Source organism: Acomys russatus, chromosome 1 (genome assembly GCF_903995435.1).
Source record: "Acomys russatus chromosome 1, mAcoRus1.1, whole genome shotgun sequence".
NCBI classification, from domain to species: Eukaryota; Metazoa; Chordata; class Mammalia; order Rodentia; family Muridae; genus Acomys; species Acomys russatus.
Window position 1 is genome coordinate 23,814,830 of NC_067137.1, and position 6,130 is coordinate 23,820,959.

Genomic DNA, 6,130 nt, shown 5'->3' on the forward strand with positions numbered 1-6,130 from the left:
GTTCTGTGTAGAGAGACTGTGTCTCAAAACAAAACATCCTAGTGTACCAGTACTGAAAGTATGGTCAGTAATCCTCTAGAACCTTATAGGGGTTCTAAAGAATTCAAGATTGTTCTCATAATGACGCTAAGATATTGGTTGCCTTTGTGACTAGCATGAGTACAGCTGGGTTTAAACACAAGTACAATCCCAGGGCATTGGCAGGAGTCCAAGTATTAGTCCTCACGGGCCTTGCACTTGAGCATCCTTGGTGGAGGGGGATGGACAGTGACCAGAATTCATGAACTCACCAGACGGAGGAACTCAGGGCTTTTGAGAGACTTGTTAGGGAACCTGAAACAGTCTTTCTTCAAATAACGTAGCAAAAGCAACAAAGGGTCTCTTTTGGAGCTGGGTTTGTGAGGTACCCAAATTTTAAAAAGATGTTTCTATGGTGTGTGTGTGTGTGTGTGTGTGTGTGTGTGCGCGCGCGCGCGTGCGCGCGCGCGCGCACGCGCACACACCCAGAGAGGCTATCAGCTCCTGAAGCGGGAGTTCAGGCAGTTTGGAGGGCACTAGACTTGAACGCTGGGGACTGGTCTCTGGCCCTCTGGAAGAGCAGCAAGTGCTCTCTCTTCACTGCTCACCTGTCTGCAGCCCTTACCCGGGTTATCTTGCTTTTTAAATATTTTTTAAACAATTTGCTAGAACTCACATAGAAGTTCCCTGGTTTTAAGTTTCCTTCTGTTTTTATTACTTCTGTTTTGTGTTATTTTTTGGCTGTTCAAGACAGGATGGTTTCTCTGTATAGCCCTAGCTGCCCTGGAACTCACTTTGTAGCTCAGGTTGGCCTTGAACCCACAGAGATCTGCTTGCCTCTGTACTCCCCTGTGCTGGGATTAAAGATGTACAGCACTACCACCCAGCTTCTTTTTCCCCCTCAAATCTTTTTGAATCAATCTAGGCAATTTGAGTGTTTCTAGGAATTTCCCAGATGTGTGTAGACTAACTAACTTTGTTATAGAATTGTTTATGGTTCCTGCTTTATTTATTTATAATATTTATTTATTTATTTATTATGTTTACAATGCTCTGCATGTACACCTGCAGGCCAGAAAAGAACATTAGAGAGCACATTATAGATGGTTGTGAGCCACCATGTGGTTGCTGGGAATTGAACTCGGGACCTCTGGAAGAACAGTCAGTGCTCTTAACCTCTGAGCCATTTCTCCAGCATCCCCCCCCCCCACGCCCCTGTTTTATTTCTTAATTCCTTATATGCTTCCTCTGTGTGTGTGTGTGTGTGTGTGTACATACATGTGAGTCTGTGTGCTGCAGCATCGGTACACACGTGTCTGGTATACTTAGAGGGGAGAGGACAATCTGTAAACATTGGTTCTTTCCCTCCACCATGTGGGTCCTGGGGGTTAAACTCAGTTGCCAGCCTGGTAACAAGTGTCCTTACTAACTGAGCCCTCCTGATGGTCCAAGCACTTGTGTTTTAAAATGTGTATTCCATGCCTAAACATATTTCAAATAGATTAGAATGAAATAGGAAAAAGTTGCTGGGTGGTGATGGCGCACACCTTTAATCTCAGCCCTTGGGAGGCAGGGGCAGGTGGATCTCTAAGTTTGAGGCCAGTCTGGTCTACAAAGAGAGTTCAGGACAGCCAAGGCTACACAGAGAAACCTTGTCTCGGAAAAAAAAATAAAAGAAAAAGTTAGAAAGATTTGTGAATATCTAATACTCATTTGCATAATAATGTGCTAAATATCAAAGCAATAGAGAAAAATCCTAGAGGAAATGGGTGATAAATGTGAGTCCGGGTTTCTCTGTGTTAACAGCTTTCACTGTCCTGGACTTGCCTAGACAGGTAGGCAGAAATATGGGCAAAGATTTCTAGGAATGTGCAGCTGGGCTCGGAGGCTCATGCGTTCAACCCCAGCAGAGGTGGCAGATGGAAGGACATCGTCCAAGTTTACAGACCAGACTGGTTTATATATGAGTTCCACTCTAGCCAGGGCTAAATTGTGAGATCCTGTCATACAGGTGTGCAGAGGCAAGGGAGGTGGTGTAGGTCTGTGATCTCTGAAACATGAGCCCTTGTCTCAAAACAGTAAAACCCACAAAAGTCTGAATAATAATTGTAACAGAAGTTGTACTGAAAAATTAAAAACTGTCCAATAGGGCTGGAGAGATGGCTCAGAGATTAAGAGCACTGCTTGGCCTTCTAAAGGTCCTGAGTTCAATTCCCAGCAACTACATGGTGGCTCACAACCATCTATAGTGAAATCTAGTGCCCTGTTGTGCCGCATAAACAAACAAACAAATCTTTAAAAAACAAACAAACAAAAAAAAAAACCTGTCCAATAATGGTCTAGAGAGATGGCTGAGCAGTTAATGGCACCAACTGCTCTTCCAGAGACCTGGGTTCAAATCCCAGTACCCACATGGCAGCTCACAACTGTTTGTAACTCTAAGACCTGACACCCTCACACAGCCATACAGGCAGAACACCAATGCACATTAAGTAAAAATAAATAAATGAGCACAGGCCTTTAATCCCAGCACTTGGGAGGCAGAGGCAGGCAGATCTTTGTGAGTTCGAGGCCAGCCTGGTCTACAAAGTAAGTCCAGGACAGCCAAGGCTACACAGAGAAACTCTGTCTCAAAAAACCAATCAATAAATATATATATATATATATATATTTTAAAAACTAATAAGATGAATAAATAGTGATAAAATCAAAAGATCTAAAATGATATTCAACCAATAATTTCAAATGTTTTTGATGTCATAAGGAAATGCTACTGATGAACTGAGTTCACTTTACTAAAGTCCTGGCTATAAAATGGAAAATAAATGTTGACAAGGCTGTGGAGAAATTGGCATCCACATGCACTTCTAGTGGGAATCAAAAAGATTATATCCACCCCGATTGGAGCTTTTCACTCACTGTGTGGCACATTCACAAAGAAGTAGGAGTGAGGGCTGGGCTCCTTGGGAAGAGGAAAGACCATCGGGGTGGGGAGGAACATGATCAAAATAGATGATAAAAATGTCAGTGAAACCCATTATTTAGCATTCATGTGTACTAATAAAAACGTTTTTAAAATGTTGCAGCTTTGCTGGTAGCTTGGCCATTCCTAAAAAATTAAATAGGCAATATATCCATTAGATACATTGCTAAAAGAAAAGCATAGGGCCTGGAAGCCAGTTGGTGAGTGTGTGCCAGGGGATCAAGGGGAGCAATAGCTGGAGGGAGTAATTGCTTCAAGGGTAGTGGATGTTCTGCCTAGTGACATCAAAAGAAAAAAAAAGTTTTGGTCCGATGTGGTGGCGCACGCTTTTATCCCAGCATTCTGGATGCAGAAGCAGGCAAATCTCTTCAGGTTGGAGGCCAAATTGGTTCCAGACTCAAGCCCAAATATTAAAAAACCACACACACACACACACACACACACACACACACACACACAAAACCTCTAGTAAAAAGGAAACATTTGTACAGCATTGTGATTATACTAAATGCCACTGAATCACTCGTCCTGAATTTCTCTGATAAGCCCGGTAGAGCCTGGTTAATACTTGGGTGGAAGACTCCTTTGGAAATACTTGCAGGCTTGAGGAACAAATAGATATGTTGTGTGAACCTCAAATAAATTGTAAAGACTTCACCAATATAGCAAGGGAGGGAGGAAGAGGGGAGAGTGTGAAAGAGACAGATAACGGGGTAGGGTGGGAAAGGGAAGGGAGAGGAGGAAAGAGAAATGTGAATTCAATTAATTTAATGGCCTTAGAATACTAAGCGCATGCCCTGAAAACTATCCACTGATGGGGTTTGATCACATTCATAGCCCGATCTCTGGATACACCTATAGCAGAACTTTCAACAGTATAAAGAATTACACAGAGGCCTTTTCTCTCTCTCTTTTTAAAAAAAGATGTTACTTCCTTTATGTATGAGTGCTCTAACCTGGATGCCAGAAGAGAGCATCAGATTCTAGAATAGATGGTTGTGAGCTACCATGTGGTTCCAGGGCCTCTGGGAGAGCAGACAGTGCTCCTACCGCTGAATCATCTCTCGACTCTTTTTTTTTTTTTTTTTTGAGACAGGGTTCCGCTGTGTAGCCTTGGCTGTGCTGGACTGTGTAGACTAGGCTGGTCTCACAGAGATCCACCTGCTTCTGCCTCTCCAAGCCCTGGGATTACAGCACATGACTACAGAGAGGCTTTTTAGTATTTTAAAGCTTAGGCCTTTCAGCTAGAGCAGCCTTCCAAATAGTTTTCTAGCTTAACCAGACTAATCCTGGCACCACATCCCACCACCAGAGCTATACCTCTCTGGCCCTGTTCACGGAAATTTCCTGCCTTGCTTTCTTCTCCGAGTCTCTCCTCCCTCTACCTCCTTCCCTCCCTCTCCTCCCCATCCCCTCACCCCCTCTCATCCCACCCTCCACTTCCTGCCCAAATACTCTCCCGTTAGTACTCTGTGGGTTTAGCAACCAACAATTGAATATAGAGAGAGTACACGCGTTCAGATAACGTACCCCAACACACACCCACTCCTCCAGACACAACAAGCTGCACAGTGTTGAGTTTCTTTGTTTAAAAAATCCGATAGCTTTCGGTGAACCAGTGAAGCTGGCCCTGTGAGGAAGACAAATAACCAGATGTGGGGCAGTGGCTGGGTTTGGCCACGAGGCCAACCCATGCCCCTAGAGGGGACACTTGTTTGCTAGTGGTGCCTAGGTGGGGCGGAAACCCTTCCCAGACCTCGACAGCAAGCGAGCTTGTTTCACCGGCACTGGGCAGTACCCAGCCCGAGGGCGCCCTGGAGCAGGAATGTGTCCCCTGCCACACTGCAGCGTCCAGAGCACAAGGGTCGCTCGCTCCCTGCGGCTCGCTGCCTTCTGGCGCGGGCCTCGGTGAATGGACCCCGGCACGTGAGCTGTATTTTCACCTCGCCAAAAACCAAAGGAAACCTGCAGAAGCAGCGAGCTCTATTTGCAGTCCCCAAACATCGAAACTACCGTCTGTCAGCATGGCAAAAGGTGCGCCGCCTCAGCTCAGCCCTAAGCAGGCTCACGGCGGGCGCGCTTCAGCCGCAGGTTGTGAGCCGGCAAGCGCGCAGCCACTTCCTTCGCTTTTTCTTCCCGCCTGGATTTCCTTAGCTTGCAAGAAAATGTGCGAGGAGAAAGAGAGAAGGGGGGAAAAAAATGGTGGGGGGGGGGGGGGGGGGAGTGGTAAGCTTTAGAGGGAAAGTGGCAAACGTACACGGAAGCGGAGCCTTCGATAGCTCAGTTGGTAGAGCGGAGGACTGTAGTTGGTAGATTGCGGCAATCCTTAGGTCGCTGGTTCGATTCCGGCTCGAAGGACTTCCTGTAAGGTTTTTTTTTTTTTTTTTTTTTGTTAAAGCCTTTACCCCTAAACTCAGTTGCTCTGCGGGGACAAAACGCTTACTTTCAAATGGGCTGTCTCCTGGCTACGGCTGACGTTGGGTGAGATACGTAGGCAGAGTACAATGCGGCTTGTTCGCGCATTAAGTGTAAAGATACACTGACGCGTACTTCAGGAAAAGTCCTTATTACTTATGTGATTATTACATGGCTCTGTTTCAAAAGCTTAAGTGTTCCACCACGCTTTATAGATACTCTGAGTTACAGCGAAACCTGCCCAGTGGACTTCCCAGAAACCCTTGAAAAGACAACAGGAAGGTAGGGAACTGCAGTTGGGGGATTAGCTCAAATGGTAGAGCGCTCGCTTAGCATGCGAGAGGTAGCGGGATCGATGCCCGCATCCTCCACTTCCTTTTTGCACTCCATGCTGACGCTCTCCCTAGCTCTAAATGCCGTCAGGTTCTCATGATTTGTCACAGGCGGTGTTTTGTTATACAGTGAGTGAGGGGCACGGTAAGGAAGGGTCCGCTTCCCACGGTTTCTTCTTATCCGCAGGTGAGTCTCTTCCTGTCCGTCCGTGGAAGCCCCCCCTCCTCGCTTAGTCTTTCCCGCCTCGGGAAGGCCGGCCGTTAACCGCCTACAGAGCAGACCGTCTGCCTGAGCGGCGGACAGCGGTGGCCCGCGGGGAGCCCCCAAACGGCTCCCTCGCAGGTACCTGCCAACGTGCGCGGAATCCTGCGCGCCGACCAA

At 46.7% G+C, this 6,130-nt stretch overlaps 2 non-coding genes across 2 annotated transcripts; both read left to right on the top strand.

Moving 5' to 3' along the window:
• Positions 1 to 5,270: 5,270 nt before the first annotated feature.
• Positions 5,271 to 5,359, top strand: Trnay-gua (transfer RNA tyrosine (anticodon GUA)). Its single transcript is given in 2 exon segments — positions 5,271 to 5,307; positions 5,324 to 5,359. It is a non-coding gene; the product is annotated as a tRNA-Tyr (tRNA).
• A 355-nt stretch (positions 5,360 to 5,714) lies between these two features.
• Positions 5,715 to 5,787, top strand: Trnaa-agc (transfer RNA alanine (anticodon AGC)). The gene has a single exon. It is a non-coding gene; the product is annotated as a tRNA-Ala (tRNA).
• The last annotated feature ends 343 nt before the right edge of the window (positions 5,788 to 6,130 follow it).